Source organism: Rhodamnia argentea, chromosome 2 (assembly GCF_020921035.1).
Source record: "Rhodamnia argentea isolate NSW1041297 chromosome 2, ASM2092103v1, whole genome shotgun sequence".
NCBI classification, from domain to species: Eukaryota; Viridiplantae; Streptophyta; class Magnoliopsida; order Myrtales; family Myrtaceae; genus Rhodamnia; species Rhodamnia argentea.
In genome coordinates this window covers 24,140,025-24,166,118 of record NC_063151.1, presented here as the reverse complement: position 1 = coordinate 24,166,118, position 26,094 = coordinate 24,140,025, and the positions used below count along the sequence as shown (strand labels likewise).

General features: G+C 42.6%; 2 pseudogenes; both read right to left on the bottom strand.

Annotated features, from left to right (window-relative positions):
• Positions 1-25,425, bottom strand: part of LOC125313907 — a 63,724-nt pseudogene extending 38,299 nt beyond the window's left edge.
• LOC115734062 overlaps positions 1-25,793 on the bottom strand; it is a 64,092-nt pseudogene extending 38,299 nt beyond the window's left edge.
• Positions 25,794-26,094: the final 301 nt, after the last annotated feature.

The window sequence follows — 26,094 nt, the reverse complement described above, 5'->3', positions numbered from 1 at the left end:
CTTTTACGCCTAGAGTTAATCAAGGGGCAAAGAAACGAATACTATCCGCAAATATCATCATGCTTAAATGCGTGAATTCTTTGTCGATTTGGTCGAACGCCGAAAGGAAAAGCATTAAAAGCCTTCACATAGATAGATGCAAAAGGATTTGAGAGAAAATAGCTGCCTCGTTATTAGAGAAAGCAAAAAGATTCGAGGAAATAACTGCCTCGGGAGGAAGTGAAAAGATCTGAGGAAGGAAATAACTGCCTCGTTCGTAGGGGGAACCGAAAAGATCCGAGGAAGGAAATAACTGCCTCGTTCATAGAGAAAGCGAAAAGATTTGAGGGCTCCTACATATCAGAAAAGGAAAAAGATGACAGATTGAGTGAGAGGCAAGAGTTATTACGAAATGGATCCAAGGCACTAAGACCGGAAAGGAGAGAAAAAGTTGTCCTCTTTCGTAGAAAAAGCGAGAACCTATATGCGAGACTAACAGATCAGAAAAAGTTTATAAATGACCACTAGAACTCGTCACGAAAGACCACCATCACTTTTGTGATTTTCGGGCAGATTGTTTTGCAAGTCCGAGAATATCTAAAGCTCGATCTCCGGGTCGAAACAGACCATTTTTGATCTACATATGGAAGGTTTTAAAAGAAAAACACGTTCATTCCAAAGCGGAAGTATGGGAACCTTCCTATCCCGAAGATCTGCGAGTCATGGTCATTGATGGCAACCCCGTTTCCCTCTCAATCCTCGTTGCTATCTTTGAGAAGTTGCATGTACGGGGTTTTTGCTAATGCGAAAGCAACGGATGCCTTACAAGTACCGAGGCAGTACAAATATGATTTTGACATCGTCGTCACGGCCGTCGTAGGGATCGACATGGACGATTTCAGTCTCTTAAAGATCATTGATTCCGAGTTGGACATACAGGTCATCGTAGTATCAGCAAGTAATGATCAGCGATTCATAACGAGGGCCATATCGCATGGTGCTCGAGACGTCCCGCAGAAGCCGGTCTGCGTTCAAGTGCTCCAAAACATTTGGCAGCATGCTGTAAGGAAGCAATTACTTGTACAAAAAAACCACGACCAAGGCGACGACGACGATTTTGTCCAAAAGAAAAGGCCCCTTTGGTCCGCCAAGCTTCATTCTATATTCATTGAGGCGGTTCGACGGCTAGGAATCAATTCAAGACGACCACCTGGTTGTACATAAAATGATGAATATAGACGGACTCACCATGCAAAGTGTCACAAATCACCTTCAAAGGGTTAGAGATAAGGCGAGGAAGCACGATGCAGCTTGGGACCAAGGCGACCGGACCAGAGTTGGCTGGAAGATCAATTCCGGGAAAACCTACCGAGCAAAAGGTACCCGGCCACTTCCCAATCAAGAATACATGTTATACCAACATTCCGCTGGTGGTTCTAGTAGCGCACCAGTTGATCATCCCTACAAGTTCCCGAGCAACGACGGAGGCTCAAGCTTAAGGAGTCGATCGCTCACACGGAATCATCACCGTAGTTAGCAAGTAACAATGCCCAATTCGAGTATCAATTGCTCGAAAAATCAGAAGATTACTTTGATGATGAGCTTGCTACCTTGATGAGCCTGTTTGGAAATGAAGGACCTCCGGAGCCGTGATCCGAAGCAAGTTATTATGGGTCTTCAAACAACGATTGTTGGTGTTTAGTCCAAGACGAGAATCGGTTGATCGTTGGAATGGCTAGCAAGAGAGGTGGAACCAATCTCGCATGAATACTTCTTTGATTCCATGTATAGTTCCCCTGCGTGGGATATTTTTTTACTTTCTAGCTGTCTAGAATTTGCCTAGAGTTAAAGGGCGAATTTTCTCCTCCCTTATCAAATGCGTGAGTTCCTTGTTAAGCTAGGCCTCGTAGAAAATCAATTTGTGGACGACGCCCCGAACGCCCGTAAAGAGAGATTCCGAATAGCCTTACTTGGGAGAATACGAGTAAAAGGCCAAGCGGACTCAAAGATGGGTAACTCCGTATCGTCCCAATTGGCTCTCAATCATTTCAAACTCGATTTAAGCTTATTTCATTCTCGACAGGAGATTGCCAACCTGTTTTGAGAACAATATAGCAAAAAGCGAACCAACCGTGGACGCCAACATCACCACGACCTAGTGGTTGGGGGAATGACAAGTGGTCCGAGGCGTTCCGGGTTCGATCCCGGGATTTGGCATCAATGTACAAAGATTAATAAAAACCTTTTTGCTTCAGCAGTTCAATGACCGATTGAAGCTCAGCCCGAGATGGTTACAAAACCGGAGAGATAACATCCCGGCCATACAATCCGATCCAGATGAGTTGATCTTTTCAATTCAAAGTTCACAAGAAATTCGTACAAGGGTAAAGCGGTATCGTTTCAACTCGTTTAGGACATGAGAACGTACATTGATGCTTTCCCTTTTGATTTTTACGAGGGTCACCGCCTTTCCCAGATAGGGAAGTATCCATTCTCCCCGAAAAATTAATGAAATAAGAAATTCCCGAAGCCTTTGACAATCTCATGTCTCGAACCGGATAATGAAGTTTTTGCAACTCATTTGCATGAGCGGGGGCAACTCGCGATCCACGCCCCTAAGAAGTTTCTTATGTGCTTGCGAATTCCGTCCACCAAGATAAAAAGTTGTTGCATTTTATATGCTCAAAAACACTCATACATTACAAAGTTTGCGCATGACTGTTCCTCATGTTTAATTTACCAACTCGAATAAGGAATATGAACTACATAAGATACATCGAATGTATGGAATGGGGCGAGCGGGATGATGAAAGGCAATCCTTTCCCAAACACGTCCAATTTTTTCAGGCGAGATGAACGGTGGCAAAATTCCGCATTCCCCGAGGTAAAGAGTTTTCTCGCGAAAGGTACGATAGCCGAAATGACAGAGGCATTCAGTTCTCTATCCCAAACACTACAGGTGATCCATTGATTACCCCTTTTGAGCGGTGGTTTCATTTCTTTACCCCTGTCAAGAACCACCCCACATCGGGGTCCGGACGATTTAATTCTAGCAAGAACACGAGGTAAATGGTTAGAAATTTTCTTGCTCGGACTAACATTAATCTTCGGGTGTTTCTTTGCATTTATACTCGAATTTTAATTCAAGTGCCTTAGGATGATGAAGAGCATTCACTTCTCTATCCTATACACTTCATTCTTTGCATAGCCCACTTGAGCCTGCAAATTCATTTCTTAAACCCCCGTTGGTGATCATTTGCTCATTCCAAAGGCGAAGATAGCATTTTCCCAAGGATTAGAATTGGAGATGGTCGAGTCAACGAGAGAATTCCCGAATGATCATTATGCTTGTTGTAATTCCCGGTTCAAAGTCATGGGATTGTAAAAAAAAAAAGGAGAGGCAAACTCAGCTTAAAGGAGAAGGGCCCGCTCTAAAAAAAAAACAAAACAAAAAAACAAAAAAACAAAAAAAAAGCAAAATAAAGAGATGTCGAAGGGCTCTCAAAGAAAAAGGAAAAGAAATCTTTTCTCGAAAAAAGAAGAAAAAAAGAAAAATGAGAGTCGGGAGTAAGAAAAGCAAAGGCCGATCTCATATGAAAATTTCAAGCATAGGAAAAGCAAAGTGCCTACCAAAAGTAAGGCCAATGCACATTCATTTGTAAAGTACTTCTGGATTTTGAATGTACATTTTTGCATGTTAAGTTGTAAATTCCATGTACATGTTTGCATTGTGTCTCTTGCAAATCCTTGACGGACACTTGTTATGAAGAAGACTCCCCAAGAAATCGGTTTGTAAAGTGCAATTTTCAGTAGAAAACTACCATCCCTCATTCAATGATGGTATTCTTTACGAAGACATTTCCAGAAGACCAAGATCGGTGACTAGTCAACGATGATCACCGACGTCAAGCCCCTTCTCATTTAATTTCCGAGCCAAAACGAGCCTTTTCGTTCCTCGAGTCCCCAATCCTAGCCTACGTTATAACCCTCCAAAGTCTCTTCCGATTAGGGCATTTGAGTTAACGTAGAGTTAAATGATTTTAAGCATCACTCGAAGAAGTTCGAGCAAGATTATTTCTCTCTCATTTTTGCGGGATTCTTGACTTGTAAATCCGGAGCAAATGATGAAGAAATTCATTTCAGCAAACCTTGACTCAACCGGAGTCCCCTTTGTAAACCTTTGACCTAGCTCTCATTACGGTCCTAATCAAGACCTCCCGGATCGACTCGGTCGTATCAATTGCGAGATTACTTGGATCCTTATCGAATGCGATGATGGAAAGATTGAGTGATTTCTCTTGAATCCCGCAGACAGGATAAATAGCTTTTCTCGAGAGTGAGAGAAAGCCCTTTCGGACCTGAAGTCCCCCCATTCAGCTCACATTCGAGGTATTCGTAATGTGAGAACCTCCCTAGACAAAATTGGTAATGCAAACTTGACAGAATGGTTATGCATGAACCATAGTATGAGTGATTGCATTATACTCATTGTTGAATATGTTTGTGTGTGTTACCTCGACATTCTATGATAGGTAATACATTCCCGATGTTCGAGTTCCCTCCCAAGGTCTCGAAATTCTTCCAAGGATTATTGAATGAGCAAGTTTTGCTTTGGCAAATGCCTACCGGGTACGATACAAAGAATCGCTTCGTTCCTTGATTAATCGTTTGGAGAACCCGGGTAAGTTTTCCGAACCCCTTTTCAAATTAACAACTCTTCTCATGATAGTTGTTATGATTCAATTCGGGCAATATGCCCCTTTTGTACTTATCGATTCCATTCGATGGTGCTCCTATCAAATATTGTACAATTCGGGCAATATGCCTCTTCCGTCAAGTCGTGTAGACATATGCACCGGCGATCTTGACATCTTATCAAATCATAACGACGTAGCTCTTATGGTTTCAATCTCGGGACGTGAAGACATATGCACTGGCGATCTTGACATCTTATCAAATCATAACGACGTAGCTCTTATGGTTTCAATCTCGGGACGTGAAGACATATGCACCGGCGATCTTGACATCTCTTCAAATCATAACGACGTAGCTCTTATGATTTCAGTATCGAATCACGAAGACGTATGCACCGGTGATCTTGACCTTTAGTCGGCTCATAATGACATAGCTCTTATGATTTTCGGCTCCTTTATCAAATCATGAAGACATAAGCACCCATATTTTTGATCCAAACCAAATCATAACGACGTAGCTCTTATGATTTTGGTTCCCCTTTATCGAATCGTGAAGACATATGCACTTGGCGATTTCGACATTTAATCAACTCACAACGACGTAGCTCTTGTGAACTTGATCCCACTTCTTTCGACTCACAACGACGTAGCTCTTGTGATCTCAAACGACACACATATCTTGCGCTGTCTTGCATTAGGGAGAAGTCTCCGATAACAGATAGGCCAAATACCTTAAAATCCTTGCATCCGCAAAAAGAAGCTTGGAAATTAAGAGAACCATTAACTTACGAGAAATTTGGTAAAACAGGTATTCTTGTATGCGATCCATGTGCAGGTTTCTCTAACATGAAAAAGGGAAATTATGACACATGTTATTTACGGTCTTGCATATCATGCATCACTTCATTACATTAAAAAAAAATGGGATTAAAACTCCCGCCAAAAAAGTTCATCCATAATTTGCACTATCAAAATTTAGGATTCAATTTTGTCTTTGAGCGGAACCTCTACGAGCCTCCACTCAAAGAGGGGCAGCTGTTGACGCCTAAATTTTGATTAATCTATTTTTTGCATAAAAATTATAAAAAAATCATCTCACATATTTATTTTTAGCGTACATTGCATTGGCATATAATCGGGCAAGTAGAACACTTAATTTAGCATGCGTCTAGACTAGGCACGGGATGGAAAAATACACCGAGAAGATTTGAAACTTCAAGGACTGTATTGCAAATACTTAAAATTTCGGGGACCGTATTGCAAATACTTGGAACTTCGGGACCAGTATTGCAAATACCAAAAGAAGATGAAGAAGGGAAGATGATGAAGGGAAGATAATGAAAAGAAGATGAAGAAGGGAAGATGATGAAGGGAAGATAATGAAGGGAAGATGAAAATGGAAGGTGAAGAAATGAAGATGAAGAAGGGAAGATGAAAATGGAAGGTGAAGAAATGAAGATGAAGAAGAGAAGATGAAGATGGAAGGTGAAGAAATGAAGGTGAAGAATGAAGGATGAAGAACTTTGCCTATAAAAGAGAGAGCTCTTGAGAAGAGTTTTAGAAGAGGGAAGTGGAAGAGAATTGAGAGAGAGAGTAGAAGAGAATTGAGAGAGTTTTTTAGGGAGGTGGAAGAGAATTGAGAGAGTTTTGAGAGAGTTTTTGAAAGGAATTTTTAGAGAGGAAAAAGAGAGTTCTTGAGAAAAATCAGAAGAGAAAATTCGAGAGTGAAGAAAAGAGTTTTAGTCGAGCATCATCTTCGACGAGTCCCGACACATATTTCGCCCCTTGCAACCCAACAACGCCATTGCTTGCCATTTTCGACGACAACCGCGTTCTTCCAGCTCCGAGATCTTGAAGGGAACTATAACGTGTATGTGAGTAAGATTTTGTGTAATAGAAGGTAATCCTTTCCATCTCGATCTACAAAAATGTAATCGTTTGGTTTGAACATTTGTTTGTTTATTTTAGACATGCCACGTGTTCCAAATTTTAGCATTATTACATGTTAATTTATTTTTATAAATACTCGTGACTAGCTGCGTTTTCTTTCTTTCTAAATCACCCATGGTGTATATCGTACAAAGTTCAATGTTTTACATCCCCATAAAAAAGAAGAAAAAACCAAAAAAATTGCATCTTTGAATTTCAAGCAAAATCCATCAAAATAGCCAAATCAAATATTTTTCATGAAAATGGTACCGAAAGGGCGTTAGAGAAATCTGACGTAACCAAATCCCCGAATTCAAAATCTCCGGTTCGCGGAAATAAGATAGTTTTCTCCCGCTATTTTATTTAGGTTTCTAATCAACCTACCAAAAATGATTAGTGGCGGCTCCAAAAAATGAAAAATCTTTTGCAAGATAATCACATGAACCATAAGTTGCGATTTGGTATGGACTTGGGAGAGTTCGAGTTAGGTTAGTTAATTAATTAACCTGATAATCCATTAGCCCGAAAATTAACCCGTTTATTTTTTTTAGGTCGCGACACAACTTAATACATTGAATGCTGAATTGGGTGGAAGATAACTAAACCGTCGACGTTTAAATGTGTGGGAAAGAAGCTAACTCCCATTGTCATCTTGTCACGTACCAGAAAAATTTGGGCGGTCCCTCCGGAACCATTTTTGTTTTGTTTTTGTTTTTTTTTAAGTGTTGAACACATCGATAATCTTAGGCACTTAATATTTGATTAGCCTTAGAAGAGTTCGATTCATGATTCCTTCGTGTCGAGCTCCTTACTTCCCGACCTGACGCGTGCTGCCAATGCTATGGATCATGAGCGATCATTTGAAAGATCGGCGCCGCGCATGGCGCCTCGATGAAAACCTCGATGCACGTCACTTAGGATACACTAGATTTACACGGGCTAATCTTGACGTGCTCGGCATTGATCTGCACATAAATAACGTCGGAATGGGTCGTAAGCCGAGCGATCCCGGCGGTGAGAAATTGTTTGTACGAACAAATCCGCAACCCGGCAAGTGCTCCGCAATTCGGAATGTGCTCACGGAATTCTTCTTCCTTAATGAATGGCAAAATAAATAAAGCCGGCTTTACGAAGGAAACAACAAAAACGAAATTGGAGGAGGTCGACATTCCGAAAAAAGGATTTCTATTGAAATCAAGGAACGACGCTTGAGCAAGGGCAAGATAGAAGGCCCAGAATTCATAGAGCTCCAAGCGGGAATATTAGGAAAACTTACCAAAAAAAGAAAAATCTTAAACCTATTACACTTGTGCTAATTCAATCCTAAGTATTTTAATGATTTGTTAATGTAGTCTATGTCGCCAACTTTAGCCAAAAATTGTTGACATTGGTACTGGCTCTCCTACGGGTCATGATCGGCACTTACGTGAATAATTTTTACAATTTTTTTTTTACATTTTTTCCTCCTTTTGTTTTTCCCCGTCCTTTTCGCCAATGGCTAGCTAGCCATCGACCACGAGCAATGGCAGTCAAGGGTGGCCCTCAAGCTCGCCTAGGCGAGACCCGAAAAGGTTGACCTGGCAAGATTTGGCAAGGGGGCCATTGCGGGCGCTCGCCCTCATCGCTAGCCACAAGTGATGGTCGGCGTTCGCCACAGGCAAGAAAGAAAAAAGGAAAAAAATTAGAAATTCTAGCAAAATTTTTCGATGTTAGCGCCGGCCATGTCATGTCGAATGGCTGATGTTCATGTCACCAATTTTCGGCCAAAATTGACCGGACATGCTACATTGATAAATTGTAAAAAGGTTTAAGCTAAATTAGCCAAATTAAAAGGTTTATGACTGAATTTGCACAAGTGTAATAGATTTAGAACTTTCTCGATAATTTCATCCGGAATATTACCTAGGGTTCCAACGTATTGATATAGGTACGATACCGAGGGATCCATAGGGCTAATCCCTTGCATGATCACAAATAGCCATCATCTCTCCCCTTTACTTCTCTTAAAGAAAAGCACTAAGGTCCTAGCTCGCCAAACACTCCAGCATACCATACCGCTTTAGAGGGCGGGATATACACTTTTGATTCCCGTATCTTTAGGAATGATCAATTTTAACTGGCATACATCGTCATTCTCTCAAAAGTACATGACCAAAATTTCAAAAGTACGTGACCAAAATTTCAGCCCCATTTCAATAACAAATGAAAAAATGATTCTAGGATTGGTTTATACGAATTATATTATGAATGAGAAAAAAGTTAGCACGGAAAGAGGACCATTCAATACAAGATTTCGTAAAACGCCTGCATCTAATAATTGAATTGTATTGCTATTTCCTAATTAGATTCTCGCATTTAATAATGAAATATCGCAAAATGAATCAAAACTAAGCATCGAAAATATTGTCCAAAAAATTTTAAACCTATTACACTTTTGTCAATTGAAAGAGTCCTAAATCTTGTAGTTTTTCCAATTAAGACCTAAATATTTTCACGTTTTGTCAATTGAATCCATCCAGCCAATTATGTCCATAAATCGCTGATGTAGATGCTAGTCATCCTACGTTGCACGGCCGCCGCTAAAACGGACAAATTTTAATGACATTTTATTATTATTATTTTGAATTTTTATGCATTTTTTTTTCACTTTATTAATTTTTCCTTCATTACTTTTTTTCCTTTTTTTCTTTTCATTTTTTTTCCTTTTTCCCTCTGCCAGGCCTCATTGATGCCTGGAGGAGGGAAAAATGGAAAAAGAATAATACAGAAAAATAGAAAAAACCAAAAATCAAAATAATGTTAAAATAAATTTAAAATTGTCCATGTTAGTGGCGGTCGTGCCACGTAAGACGGCTAGCATTCACGTTAGTGATTTTCCAGCCAAAATTGAAAGGATAGACTCAATTGACAAACCGGTTTAGAGGGCGGAGTATCCCCCGCTTCGAGTGACTCCTCCGATTGCTTCCAAATTTCTCCGAGTTTGACGGGAGCCATCCGGTGAGATGCGATTGTGAAGTCGGATGTGACCGATAAAGGCATATATTTATCTGCGAGGGCTAATCGATAGATCGAGTCAATAAGAGTTAGTTGCGCCCTACTATTGCATGTGCTGCTTGTTGGCGTGTGAAGCCAAAATATTTCATTAAGGGTTTTTTTTTATCTTTTGTCCTTTTTTGCTCCTAGGTTAAAAGCTATACCTCTTATATTAGCGATGTAAAGGTAGTGGCCATCATGAGAGAGAGAGAGAGAGAGAGAGAGAGAGAGAGAGAGAGAGAAGTGCAAAGTATCGAATAGAGAGAAAAAGGAAAAGAGAGGCTGTGATAGCATTCTTGAGTGTTCTCGATTCCTTTTTTGCCCCGATCTTGTGAGAAGATTATCGGTTGTATTCCTACTTTTCTCGAAGACTAGTGGATTCGCAGAGTGCCCCTGCGCGGAGACGTAGCCCAAGTTTGGGGGAACTTCAATAACAAATTCTCTGGTGTGTTCTTTGATCCTGTTCTTTTATGATTATATTTCGCTAGCGTGGATTGTTTACTTGGATTATTATTCTGGAATTGGTGTGCGATTCTTTACAATCGTTATCAAAACCGATGGTTGGTGTCTCATGCGGTTATTGAGCGGGCCCAATGGTAGACTTCATGGTTATGAGATTGGGTTATTCAACTTGAGATAAGTTGATGCGAAGGGTACCCTGAATTAAGGGGAAGCAAATCGGACTTCACTCCGAGCTCACACGTGAGGGAGAGATTGTTAGGATGCACGTGTGAGTGAGTTGTGTTAAAGAAATCCCATATCGGAGAATCAAAGTAGTGTAGAGCAGTTAATATACCCATGTTGGCCCATAACTTATTAGCTTAAACTTTTGAATAAATGTGGGTTTGACTAGATATGTTAACGGGCTCGAACTTGGGCTCCCTCTTGATGATATTTCCAAGTAAAGGTATCGGGCTTCATTTGCGCGCTCCCATCAATTGGTATCAGAGCCGGGTTTGCTAATCAAAAACATTGAGGGTTTTTTTATGACGTTAGATTGAAAGCAAATAGTATGGCAGAAGATAAAATCAGAGTCGATAAGTTTGATGGGCAAGATTTCGGATGGTGGAAACTCCAAATAGAGGACTATCTTTATCAGAAATATCCCTATGCACCACTTGAAGGTTGGAAACCCGAACTCGCGGAAGTGGATCCGACAGCAGAATCGGGATGGAAAATTCTTGATCAAAAGGCGTTAGGTACGATTCGTCTAGGGCTAACGAAAAGACGAGGGTATCACATCGCGAAAGCGAAGACCGCAAAAGAAGCCATGGACATTCTAACGAATATTTATGAGAAACCGCCCACATCAAATCAGATATTTTTGCTAAAGAAGTTGGTTAATATGAAATTATCCGACGGAGGTTTTGTTGTAGAACATATTAACAGTTTCACGAAGGTTACATGTCGGTTAGAATCCGCAGGCATAAATCTGGATATGAAGCTACAAGCTTTATTGTTTTTATGTTCCCTTCCGGAAAGTTACAATACCACGATGCAAGGAATTTCGAGCACCATGAAGGATGATTTGACTCTGGATGATGCTGTGAGCTGTATTACGGATGAAGAGATGCGAAGGAAAGTTTTCGGTGGAGATAAGTTTTTGGCATCTGCATCTTCAATGGCGCTGCGATTAGAGAACCGTGGGAGAAGTAAGAGCAGAGGAAAATTCAGCGGGCGTAGCTTGTCACAATCTAGGGGGAAAAGAGAGGTTGCAAAAGAGAGTGCTGGTTTTTTTACCGGACATGACATTGTGGATTTCAGTGTGAAGCCTATAAAAAGAAGCAACGAGAAAAGAATCAAGGAGCTAATGTGGTAAATGATGAACCTTTGCTAGAGAATTTGTGTTTATCTGCAGGATTTAACTTAACAACGGATAAGTGATTTCTTGACTGTGGTGCTTCTTTTCGTTGCACCTCGCAAAAAGATATATTTGCTGATTATGCCAATGAAGATTTTGGACAAGTGGTTGCGGGAAACAACCACATGTGCCCAATTGTAGGAAAAGGAACTGTGATTGTGAATATATCGGGTGAAAAACGTCTAATTTTGCGTGAAACCGGACATATTCCCGAGTTGAAGAAAAAATTGAATTCAACTAGTAAACTTGACCAAGAAGGCATGGTAACAACTTTTGGATGCGGAGGGTGGAAGATAACGTCGGGGGCAAGAGTAGTAACTAAGGGAAAACGTACATGTACAATTTACCTTCTCTAGGGAGACAATATCGGTGATATGGTTGCAACTATAGTGGCTACAAGTAATTTGTCTATTCTTTGGCATTATCGTTTGGGACATCTTGTTGAAAAAGGTGTAAAGCGATTACCTCAAGAAAATTGCTTCCAGGTTTGTAGAAAGTTGAGTTAGATTTCTATGAAAGTTGCATTTATGGAAAACAAAAGGCTGTTAGTTTTCAATTAAATGGACGATAGAATAAAAGGCAAAAGCTTGAGTTGATCCATACTGATGTGTGGGGACCAGCTCAAGAACTCCCTTATGATGGAAAGAGGTATTTTGTCACTTTCATTGATGATGCGACAAGAAAGACTTGGGTCTATGCTCTTAGAGAAAAATCAGAAGTATTCGGGGTTTTCAAAATATGGAAGACCATGGTCGAAAATGAAATAGGTTATCAAATTAAAGCTTTGAAGTCCGATAATGAAGGTGAATACATGAGCAATCAATTTGCAGAATATTTGAGTCGAGAAAGCATACATGGATTGAAAACTGTTCCTAGAACTCCTCAAGAGAACAGAATAGCCGAGAGGATGAACAAGACTATTTTGAAGCGTGCAAGATGCATGAGACTACATGCGGGTCTCCTGTTACACTTATGGACTGCTACGATTGATGTAGCTGTATATTTGATTAACAGTAGTCCATCTAGTGCGATGGATGGAGGAATACCGCAAGAGTAGTGGTCAAGTAAAAAGGTCAATTATTCTCATCTAAAAGTTTTTGGTTGTATTGATTATGCTTTGATTGACAAAGAGGACAGGAAGAAGCTTGATGCTAAGTCCCAAAAGTGCGTCTTTATCGGATATGGCGGAGATAAATATGGATATAGGCTTTGAGATTATGAGAATAACAAATTCATTCGCAATCAGAATGTGCTATTCCATGAAGAAAAGATATACAAAGATCGTCAGACAGAGCATGAGACCATAGTAGAACCAAAATATGCTGAAATGGACACAATTCCCGTGAAGATGATTCCAGCAGATCAGAGTGCACCTAAAGAGGAGGTTCAAGATGAACATATTATCAATGAGCAGGCAGTTCAAGAGGAATGCAATGATCTAGAACAAACTAATGACCCCGAAGTATCCGTTTTGAGAAGATCTACATGTATGAGAAAGCCAAAGGTAATTTTTTATCCATCAACTAATAATGTTTTGAGCCATATCTTATATAGAGATTCGGGAGAGCCGAAGACTTATGATGTGGCAAAGAAAGACATATCTCACATGCAGTGGGAGCGTGCTATGAAAGACGAGATGAGCTCGTTACTTGAGAACAAAACTTAAGAGTTGACCGAGTTGCCCACTGGTAAAAAGTTTTTGTTAAACAAGTGGGTATATAGGATCAAAAGTGAAGTAGACTATAGTATCATATACAAGGCGAGACGTGTAGTAAAGGGCTTTTCTAAAAAAAAACGAATTAACTACTCTGAGATATTTTCACCAGTAGTGAAGATGACATCAATCAGAGTTTTGCGGACTATAGTTGCGGTGGAGGATCTTTATCTCGAGCGGTTAGATGTAAAAACAGCGTTTTTGCATGGTGATCTAGATGAAGAGTTATACATGGCGCAACCTGAAGGTTTTGTGGTCAAAGGTAAAGAGCACATGGTGCGTCGCTTGAAGAAAAGCTTGTATAGCTTGAAGCAAGCCCCGCAACAATGGTACTTAAAATTTGACGATTTTATGGAAGAAAAAGGATTTGTACATTGTGAGGCTAATCATTGTATTTATTTTTGAAAGTATAGCAATGGTGATATTGTATATCTCTCTTTATATATTGATGATATGCTAGTTGCTAGTTCTAATATGAAGAGAATCGCAGAAGTAAAGAAGATGTTAACATCAGAGTTTGCTATGAAAGACTTGAGAGAGGCCAAGAAGATTTTAGGCATGAAAATCATCGGGGACAAGAAAAATAAGAAATTATGGTTGTCGCAAGAAGACTATGTGAACAAGGTGTTGAAGAGATTCAACATGGATAAGGCAAAATCGGTTACAACTCCTCTAGGGAGTCACTTCAAACTTTCCAAGGACATGTGTCCGAGTACTCAAGCTTTGAAAGATGAGATGGTGATAGTTCCGTACGCATCAGCGAAGGGAAGTTTGATGTATGCCATGGTGAGCACGAGACTAGACATTACACAGGTAGTGGAAGTTGTGAGTCGATATTTGCGGAACCCAAGCAAAGAGCATTAGCATGCAATAAAATAGATATTGAGATATCTAGCAGGTACATCAAATTACTCTCTTTGTTATGGAGGTACATCTCTAGAATTACAGGTTTATGTGGATGCAGATCACTCGGGTGATCGAGATAATGGTAAGGGCACCACTGGATATGTATTTACAGTTGCAGGTACAATAGTGAGTTGGGTATCTCAACTACAGAAAATAGTGGCTCTATCGATAACGTAAGCAGAGTACGTGGCGATCACGGAAGCCTCTAAGGAAATCATGTGGTTACAAGACTGCCTAGAGGAGTAACATCGAAAGCAGCCCGTGCGGTGCACTTAGCAAAAAATGCAGCTTATCACTCAAGAACTAGACATATCAAGAAGCGTTATCACTTCATCAGGTCAGCATTGAAAGATAACGAGTTAAAGCTACAAAAAATTGATGGCTCAAAGAATCCAAATGACATGTTTATCAAGGTAGTAAACAGAGAGAAGCATACTTTATGTACTACTACTATTGGCATTACGCCATGTTAATTGATGAGGAGTATCGCAGAGGTACAAGTTTCAGTTACTAGTTTTTGAAGAGGATGGATGCAAAGTTGCTTGGTGCATCAGATATATTTGTCTTCAAGTGGAAGGTTGTTGGCATGTGAAGCCAAAATATTTCATTAAGGGCTTTTTTTGTCTTTTATCATTTTTTGCTCCTAGGTTAAAAGCTATACCTCTTATATTAGCGATGTAAAGATAGTAGCCATCATAAGAGCAAAAAAAAAAAAAAAAGGAGAGAGAGAAGCGCAAAGTAGCGAATAGAGAGAAAAAGGAAAAGAGAGGCCGTGACGACATTCTTGAGTGTTCTCGATTTCTTCTTTATCCCAATCTTGTGTGAAGGTCATCGGTTGTATTCCTACTTTTCTCGAAGACTAGTGGGTTCACAAAATGCCTCTACGCAGAGACATAGCTCAAGGTTGGGTGAACTTCGATAACAAATTCTCTTGTGTGTTCTTCTAATTCTGTTATTTTATGACTATATTCTACTAGAGTGGATTATTTGCTTGGATTATCATTCTGAAATTGATGGGCGATTCCTAACACCGCCCTCGTACAACATGCGTTTCTCATACAACTAGAACCAAGGTACCTGTCTCCTCAATCGGTGCTCCAATGTTGACTTGACCTGAGGCCCGACCAAGTTGTCCATCACAGGATTATGGATGGGAACATCGTGTTTATCAATAGGCCGCCAACCACACAGAAGTACACTTTACAAGCACTATCGGGTTATGTACACAATGATCACACTGTGAAGATAAATCCCTTGATCCGTGGATCTATTAGTACTGACTTCCACGGGGATTGTATCCACATGTTCTATCACAAGTCGGCACCTGCAAAGGCCGAGATAGTAGAACTCTTTTCGGTATAAAAAAAAAATGCAGCTACTGAGCTCACATAATGACAATCTAAGTCCGCAACCAGTGACAGATTCCCCGTTGTCGCTGAAGATGATGTTTAGAAAATATTTTTATGCTTTATAGATGTTGCAAACTGCCTTATCGGCAGGCCTTAACTAATGGAGTCTCGGATAAATATGAGGAATGAGAAATTGTAGAAACGAACGGGAAAGGTTCGTAATGGCAAGTTATAAGTTGACGATATGATGAGATTTGCAACTGGCTCAATAAGTCGTTAGGATCGGTGCCAACCCGATAAAAGGTTGAGACTGCGGGATGTGGCAATTCGGGAAGACAAATGATTAGAGTACGCAGTGAAAGTCGAGTGAGACCATGGAGCTGAAAGAGATGATGATTACAAGAGTTTTGCTATAGATTTGGACCATTCATGAGTGACAACCAAGAGTTGAGAGAGGACATCGAGAGGTTAGAAGTCGCCTTCGACATGGATCATGGCTTAATGTGCCGGTCGGCCGCACCGTTGATTGAGGATCGACCGTGTGACGACCTTGAATCGAGCATGGATCGATTTGAGTTAATCTTGCTTAGCTGTAAGTCGCCCATAGGACCACGCCGAAGTCGACCAGGGATTGATCTGTGGCGGGAGCTACAAGCTAGCGTTGATTGACAAACAAGTTGGTCATGGATCCAGTGAAGGACGAATTGTACTAGAACCCCGTACCAGCCCCACACCGGTCGAGGATTGATCACCCTGGATCGAGTGACGCGTTGTTGGAAGAATACAGGTCGAGACGAACCAATCCCGCATCAACTTGAGTTGGTTATGAGAGGTAATCTCGATAGTGTTCTATTGTGCCATCGGTCTAGGAACGGGTGATTCCAACCCTAAATCGAGATGATCAAGGTGGCCCTCAACTCGTCAGTTGTCCATGAGTCGAGTTGTCTTGGAAGAATGAGTGGTCCGACTCTCGGTTCGAATGGGTACACGAAGTAAATGATTCTGTGAATATCCCAATGATTGTCGAGTGATAGTTTCAAACTCGAAGCATTGAGGAAGGAACTAATTGCCACTTGATCTTGCCCATTTAAATAGAATGCTCAAATTGCCATTAGTGTTGATTGTAAATGGCATCCGTAGAACAAGAAGAGAGGTAGTGACAAGTCCCGTTTGTTGATAGTAAAAAAGTATCGATCGATACTTAAGCATGGCTGACCTTAGAATTGACTATGGTTACCGTATAACATGTGATCTTTGGATTAGATGATAAGTTCAGATAGTAACAATTTAGGCGAAAGCCATTGGAGTTGGACGACCCAAATGGTTGAAACGAGATGAGGATGCAAAAGAACAAGTTGGAGCTTAGAAAGTGCACTTGAACCCGATTGGGATATTAATGGTCCAATTGTGGTCTCAAGACACTGAATGAAGATGAGAGTTAATTTGAAGCAAGTGTGATATGATAAGCGAAAAGAACGATGTAAGGCGTCAATGACCTCGTCATATGAATTGGTATAGTGATATAAATTTCGGGGACGAAATTTCTTAAGGTGGGGAGAATTGTGACGCCTTGGATTTTCGACATCCGTACGGCGTCCGAATCCAATAAAAGGGTTCGAGATTGAACTCCGGTTCCAATCGAGATATTTAATTTTAAGGAATTAGGTATCGGAAATTGGAATTTTCTAAATAGTCAATCGAATTGGATTAGGATTCGATCGATCGATCGTCATGCCTTGGAATTAGAATTCTTGCGCCCAAGCCTCGTTATGACCAACACAACTTGAAATCGGACTAAATTACCCTCTATCGGATTGCCGGATGTTCGAATTACCCTTGGTTACAAAATGACTAAAATACCCCCGATCAAAGTGTAAAATTACCGTTTTGCCCCTAGGATTTGTGAGTACAAGACTAGGGTAATTATAGCCATGGGTCCCACCTTATCTCTAAGTCTTCCCCAAGTCAAACTTCTCTCTCTCTCTCTCTCTCTCTCTCTCTTCTTCCACCGCCTTCCTCTCTCACGTACACCCCTCCTCTGCCTCCTCTTCATTTTCCTTCTTCCTCTCCTTCGTTTCTTCTGTAAAAAGCCACGCGACGCCACTCCTGCTGCCACCGCCATTTCCTCTTCTTCCTCACCACTTCACCGTATCGCCAACCACCTCCCTTCACCACCTGCAACTGCCGCAACCCAGTCTCCAAGCTCGATCTCCTGTTTCTGCAGCTGCTGCTGCTTCTGCTTGGCTTTGGCTGTTGCTGCAACCTCTGTTCTGCATCGTTGTTGCCCCGGCGACCTCCGTACACCTCCAGTCACCATCCCCGACCGCATCAAGCCGGCTGAGCAACCCCGGAGCTGTGAAACAGCTCTGCAAGCCCGACGCCCCTGTTTCGGCGTCCCTGGGCTGCAGCTTCTGTTCCGACCTTTCCAAGCCAACTCCGCCGTTCGCCAACCACCTGCAGCGACCACCTCGAGCCTCTGTCGTCAGCCAAGCTCGCGGGTAACTGGCCGTTGCACGTTTGGACCCCAGAATAGCCCCGGCCAGCTTTCTCTGCACCAAATCCCCTGTTTTTGGCCTGCTGCAGCTTCTGTTTGCTGCTGCCCGAGCTCCCTCCGGCCACCGCAAACTACCTCCGACCACCCACATGTCCACCGACATTCCCTCAAACCTCCACCGTCGACTTCGGAGCCTCCCACCGTCTATAGGCCGTCGAAACAGCCACCGTAGCCCCCGGTCCTGCTTTGTCGTGCCTTCCCTATTTCGTGCCCTGTTCGAGGGCCAGCGAGCAGGGTCGTGGCCGAGATTCTGGGCCGAGTGGACCGGCCAAGTGGGCCGAGAGCCCAGGCCGTGAGCCAGGCTCATGGACCAAGTTGGCCGAGAGTTCTGGCCCATGTGACCGAGAATTTGGGCCGAGCGGCCAAGTTCGTGGGCCAAAAGCCCGGACAACTCCCGACGTTCGTGCCAAGGAATTCCCGTGGATCGTCGCTGGTCTCGCCTCGAGTAATTGACGGTGAGTCGATCCTTAGTTAGGTCGCTAATTATGTTTGGATTAGTTTAATTAGATTATTAGGTGTTTGGGTAGTTCGATTATGGCCGGTTTAGATTAGAAACTTGGCTCAGGTTCAATGGCCCTAATTGATTAAGCTAGTCCGGATAGCTAGGGTTATGTGATTGATTAAATTTAATTGATTGATTAAATGATTGTTATTGCTCGATTGCGAGCAAGCGATAGGGTAAAGACGAGTGTACGATCGATTGACGAATCGGATTGATTAATAATGAAATTACGTACTAATCGGGGCTAAATAATCGAGATTGGAGTGAATCTTCGTATTGATATATTTGGCCTTGATCGAATTGATTGTTGTATCAATTGTTTGATTGAATAGGTTGATTATCAATCGATCAATTGGATGTTCGATTTGGGGGTTAATTACCTTGCTATATATGTAAAGTTGCGTGAATAATTCTGTGCATTCATGCGATCACATTTGGCATCAATTTCATGTATTAGCATGAAAACGGCCTTGGGCCAAATCACGAGCATATGGTATGAGCATATGGCTAAAAATGGAATTATGAACTGATGGATTGCCAAGTGTGTTTGAATGGTCACATAATGGATTTTTCCCGACAATGTCGTGCCGTGTCGATCGGAATTCCACGACTTGTCGGATGCACGCCTTTCCGTGTCGTCGGATTGAGCGGATGCCGGTCGCAGCTTGTAACGGACCGAAGCCCTTCTTGGCATTCCTGGTAGTTCCGTGCCGTGTCGATCGGAATCACACGGACTATCAAATGCTGTCGTTGGAAGTAAAGGACGAAGGCTGGTCTTGCCAATAGACACCGTCGATCGTAGTGTAAAGTCACACCAATCGTGTGCACTGGGGCCAGATGGCCGTTAATAATCGGACCATGTATGGTGTCTGCGTGTGCGATTGACGTGATATCTATGGATTGTTATGTGTGGCATATATGTCGAGTGTTACATATTGAGTGATTTTCAGCAGATGAGCTGCATGTGATTGGAATATTTATATATGATTGACCGATAGGACCCTGCGGACGAATCAACGCCCTAACCAGGCTTAGGCGTTGATTCACCGAGATTTATATCTCACCCCATTGTTGTTAAACTATTTTCAGGCTTTAAGTGATTGAGCTAGTAGTTCTTTGAAAAGCTGATAAGGACGAGAGTGATGTAGCTCTATTTGGAGTATATACGAAGTTGATCCTATCCCGCCCCGAAGTATGGGGCTGATTGACGAGTCATCTCGGTTGGCCTATGACGTGACCGTAAATAAAATCATGTTTTCGAATTAATGTGTTTTCCTACTTGCTTATCTCTATCTTATATTTTTGTCCGGGAATATTGTACGTTTACGCACGCATAGTTAATCTCATAAGTTGGTAGCATGCTTGAGACGATATCCTTTTAACCCAAAGGACGAGATGGAACCGATGCCGCGCGCTCGAGGATCGGGGCACGACATAAGGTGTAAATGGAACGTATGAAAACATTTACATTTATTTAAACAATAGTTCAGATTATATTACATTGAACTATGGTTATTGGATACACTGTTTGACCCAAAAAAACTCTATGGATACATCGTCGTCATAGCTAGGATCCTCTGTTCTAGGACAGCAAGTCCTTCGGATCTATCGTACAAGAAAAACCAAATACATGAGTTTCGAACTCTGTTATGCCGATGAAAACTATGTTTTCTCAGTAGGCAAGCCGTGATGGTATGCCTTGTTTCTTCAAAGGGCTGTCGACGGTAAAGGAACCCGCCTACGATACTCTGCGAGTGCCCACAATGGGTATATGTTCCGGTAAGCGGCATAGTGTAACATGCAGTTCTTCATGAAAACCCCAGTGATTTCCTGCAACCCAAAGTTATTGACTATTAAGAATAATGGCAGGCATAGTTCATGCTTCGATCATGTTGTTTCGTTGTAAGGCAACTCCTACAGATAATGTTTTGAGTGACTAAACAAACTGTGTGCAAGATAATATGCGTGGACTAACATCATCTCTGCGTTCTCCTAGTTGTACGGATTATATTGCACAGGAAATTCTTTCCGTGGATCTTGGTGGTGCGCACTCTTATCATTTCCGAAACATCAACGCTTAGATGAGATCAAGTTATAGAAAGGTACAAACCTGTTGGGGATAATCGCCGTCTTCCATTTGTGAATTGACTAGTAGCTTTGCGGCACAGTGCAGGGGAGTCGGATCCCTCTCCGCCTGATAGTAGATGGAAATACCAAAGTCAGAAACGTCATTTGAATATTGATCGATGCGACTGAGACCCAAACAACAAAATCATCCACTGACCTGCCCTGCGTGAATCAGACCCAGCATAGCCCAACCGGTGTGTACCAGATTCGATCTGTTTCCTTCGAGCGGTACGTATTCCTGCATCCACCGATTTGAACATTAGAGAATTCAAGATTTGCATGTTGCCAGAAAAGCGTGCAACGAATACAGCTGAAGCCAAACATGATGTAGAAGGTCCCACTAGAAATTACCTTCTTCGGGCAAGAAAGATAGCTCTCTCCCCACCCGCCATCCTGCAACTGCGTTCGTAGAAGAAAAGCAACTCCTTTGCGCATGGCTGCACAATTGCTATACGTCTTGCCAGCAGCTGCTAGTCCTCCAAGGGCAAACCATGAGCCGTATGTAAAACAGACTCCCCAGTTCCCATACCTGCAACAATTGCTTAATTAGTCAGTTGTTTCCTTGATTTATCCAAAATATCCATAAATGCCTAATGGAAAAGGAACATACCACGAGCCATCGGGATTTTGTATGTTCTCCAGAAACCGTACGGCATTTGGTATGAAACTCTCAATCTCCTTCTTCCTGTGCCCGGGATACAAATTCCTGAACATAACTAACGCACTTATGGCTGACGATGTGCATTCAACATATTCATGCTCGACGACAATGTCAGCAAAGAACTCTGTCGGATTTAGGAGCTGCAAGTGACGAATGATGAGAAATAATATCCCCATTTAGCAATTTATTAACAAAGAAACATGTCAATGTCTATCGGGACTAATCAAGGAATTCCTACAAATTTATTAGACACTTACTTCTAGCCATTCCGGGGCTCCTGCAGGTTCCCATGCAGCCAATCCGCCATTTTTACTCTGCAAAAAGTGACGTTCATGGTTGATGTGATCATAGTATAATTTATAATCAAACATGGGAATCTCATAAAAGTTAGGAAACTCAAAGGAAGACTTGGAGAGCAACATGCTTTTGGGATGCATGGAGCAGACAAAGTTTGGCCAATCTAGATCAAACATTTTCTCAAGTCTTGCTTGGAAAAGAAAGACAATGGTGTACTCACCTGAAGAGAAAGTAAGACATTGACAGCATCGTACAATCTCTCTGGCTCCATCTTCTCGCCAACAATTTCAGGTGGCATCGTTGAGAAAAGCAAGCAACACTGAATAAATAGGAAAAGAGATTCGGTGAGAAACAGAGCAATTTAGGATGCAGTGTAGGTGTTCATAGCAGTATTACCTTCAGGCCTTCTGCGGTGCAATCAGAGACTTGCCAGCCATGATCTTGATCCGAAAATGTCCAAGATCCTTTAGAAATATGACGGTGCATGCTTTGAAGTCACCAGAAGGATTGTCCCTGACCTGGAATGTTGTTGACATATCGATGCAGTTCAGCTTATGTTAGGAAGCAAGAAAACTAGGAAAAACTTTGGAGGAAAGCAGATGCTCGCAAGAATCAAATTCAAACCTGAGATTTTTTAATGAAGTCGTGTCCTCTAGCTAATACCGGTGCTATCTCCTCAGTCATATTACTGGCAAGCAAAGCTTGGACGGCGAAGCCCGTATCCCACTGTTGGCTTCCAAAACTCTGCATATGAATGAGCCAAACACCATACTAAGCTTTCCTCTAGATGGTCTCACTTTCCTAAATCAATCTTCTCATCTTTCAAACATGCAGCATAAATATTTCTCAGTTCAAGTGTAAGCCCAATTCTGTCACGGTTCTGTGACACTACTACTAACCTGCATCTTCATTCCGTCTTCAGCCACCCAAAGGTAGTCCGGTATCCTAGCAAGATGCTTCTTGAAATAGTCACCGTCTGGGTCTTCTACCCAGCAAGCAAGCATGCGTAACACCTGTCCAAGTCCAAAGCAAAATATATTCTAATTGATGTTTCCCATGATCTGTAAATTTTGCGATTTTATGTCTCTCTCCACTGTTTAAATGTATGTATTCATTACCTTTTCTACACATCCAGTTGTGATATATCGACTGTTCTCGTCTTCATAGTGAATGTGCTTCATCGTCACCTGAAGAGCCTTTTCTCTTAGTTTATTAAACGGCCAACGGTTGAGAAAAGGCTCAGTGAATATGTACAGACAGTCCCACATCAGATCCTGTACTAATGGATGGGGATAGTAGAGATCCTCCTGCAACAACAATTGGAATCATTTTGTCAAAAATTTGCTGACCCGCATACTATCTGATCCTGGATCGATATTTTGGACCAGCTAGTGATACTTGCCTTGGCGCAATGATGGCGGACTTTTCTCCAGCAAATGGTGCCGTAGGGTTGAGTATGAAGTTCTTCTCTCAACTGTTGAACCAGAGGGGTGATCGGGCCGACGAATCTTTTGCCGTACAAGTACGACATAGGCATGTAAACCATCCGACAGTAGCACCACATTTTAGCTACATCAATCAAAATTGGACAATTCAGACAACATATCCATGAAACTAAGGAGAAACGCGATTACACAAAACAGAAGTTGAAACTTTCTATCTTCCAAGGGGAATTCTTGAAGGGTGGCCGACTTCAATAAAAAGCCAATGCTGTATTCTTGTTGGTGGAGCAAAAGTGTCACATGGTTCCAATTTGAAAATTAGTCCAACAAATTCGTCTTAACACCACCGTACAATTAAATGTACAGGAATACTATAGAATACAGTAAAGGAAAAGATCAAGAAAATCTGGGAAAACAAACCTGGATACATGGGGAGGAATGAAGGCAAGATCCAGAACTCAGGGGGCATTGGGTTGCTTCCAGACCAATCGAAAATTCCGAGAATCTACAGAGCAGGCATGACAAGACAACAAACAAGCACAAGCACAAAGTCAAATATACGATTCACTCAAACACATGCACAGAACAATCCTGAGAACAATTTTTCGACGATCAGTGAAGGAAGAGCGGGAGATTACCGAGAGCCAAGTCTTGCCCCAGGAGGGTATGTAGGTGACCCCGCCGCGGTCAAGAATCCACTTCCTGGCCCGAGTACAAGCATTGTCCAGGCCACCATTGGGCCCTTCCCCGAGAATGCGCATGCATATGTAGCTCAGGGTGGTGCAGAACATGGTGCTGTGACCTTCAATGTGCAAGCCCCAACCACCATCTTCATTCTGCAACAAAATGAGCGCCAGACATAAACAGAGTTTCAAGTCAGAAGTCTTTCAAAGCTCCTCTGCTATTTTCTCCATCCGGGTGTCTTTCTTTTCGCAAGGAAAGAGTACCTGGTGGTTGTAGATGTAGCGGAGAATCTCTTTGCGGTGCTCGGCAGGGAAGACGGCATCAAGGTGGCCGGTGATGTACATGCACATGACCAGGGGAGGGAGGAAAAACAGAGGGCCGGCGTTCTCAGCGGGCCAGTGGCCGTCGCTGGCCTGCAGGGCGCAGAAGAAGCGGACGGCCCGCCTCAGCGCAGTGGTCGCCTTGTTGGAGGTGATCTCCTCGCCATCCTCCACCCTCACTGGCGGGATCGTCTGCTCGAACTGCTTCTCCCTCAGGAACTGCCCAGAAATCATGCACCGTGCGTCAGCTCAAGCTTGGGCCATCACTTCGTATTACCCCACATGACAAGCTTTAAACCATACGACAAGCAACAACAGTAACGTTGTACTAAACAAATGTGCGCGTGGGGCGAAGTTCCAATTGGTGTTTGAGAGTAGAGTGTACTTATCATTTTCAAAACACAATTCGAATGTTGAATTATGACGGGGATTCAAACAACTCTCAGATTAGTTCACGTCTGATGTATGAATGCTTTAAAGTCATAAAAATGATACCAAGACGTGATTCGACCCCTCAGTGCTAGTAGTGGCCTCGAACGTTATGGGGCTAGTAATCTACAGAGTTCAAGTCCCGAGATCAAGACGATCTCTTCGCTCGATCTCCGATGAGGCTGCCGTGCTGAGCTCCTTTTTCACGTTTTGGTGGGCGTGGGGGGTATCGAAGCTAGAGCAAAATTTTCCAAATTGGAAAGAGGAGGAAACGACAGAGCCAGGAAGAGAGGCCAAGGTTGGGTTGGATTTTTTTGACCCGAGATGTCTGGTTGCTACTTCGTCTCTCCTCGCTGACCTCCCCCGGTCCAAAGGGGTCAAATCTCTCCTTTTCCAATCCGACCTCGTCTCCTTGACACCCACAATTCAACCCCACTAGAACAACATCAGGCAGGCTATCTACGTGGCCGAAACTTAGATGCCCAATTAGCTAGCATGGTTGAAAACTGATTCTACGTATACGGGTCGGGTCCGACACGTGCGTAGAGGTGCATGTACGGCTCCTCTTCGTTTGCCTGGAGCTCAATGCCGTCCTCAATTCTGAAGTCGACATAAAAAAAGAAAGAAAATGAAGAAGACGATTCCTCCCCACCACACACAGAGAAACAGGACAGCGGAGTAGTGTCGTTGGTTGTGCGTGGTTCAGGTGCGTGGGATGTGTTACGTACCTGCACGCGCCAGAGGAGGTCACCGCAGGGCTTCACTTGGTGGCGGTGGTCGTAGAAGTGCCGGCGAGCGGCCTCGACATCTGCGCGCTCCTCGGGGGTGCCGGCCTCGGGGTCGAACTCCCAAATCTGCCTGCCCGCGTAGTTGTTGGTGCTGTACAAATAGGGACCGTCTTCACCTTCTGCTATCTTCAGCCTCCACATTCTGTGTCCGGGTTACCCGCAAGCCGTCCTTCTGATGGTCACGCAAACAAAGAAAAAGAAAAAAGAAAAACAGAAGATAATGAGTTGCTGTCAAACAAAATCTCCTCAGTGAGCTTGTTCATTACATATTCACGAACCGTGTCCGTTTTTCCCGAGACTATATCGAACATCTGCATGCATTACGATATCGAAGCTCATCGCTCCGTGATCTTAGTCCAGCATAGCTGCGAGAGCATGAACCATTTGCACAGAGAGACATCTACCTCTTCTTCTGCTTGCGAGAGATTTGAGGGAGCAGATGAGAAAAGAATCGAGCTTTCCTCTCTGCAAACAAACCAAACCAAAGCGCTTGGTTGTGGTCTTGTGGAGAAGGAAGAGGGACCTCTATCTATTTATGCACGCACGTCTTGGGTGGCTGGCTTCTTCCTTTTTCCTTCTCTCAATTAATACAACAAAAGTTCAACAATGCTAGCAGGTAAACCACCCCACCCCTCCCCAAACAAAATTAAGTAATGTTGGATCTACTATTCGTACGAAATTGAGTGGTATGTGAATACGGGCAAACCCCCGGGATTGTCATTTAACTAAATTCGCAAGCGTGTGGTCTCTGTATGTCGCGACCCTACCGAAATTTTCGATTGGTGAGAGTTAACGAGCCGATCCTTTTATATGTATGACCCCGGT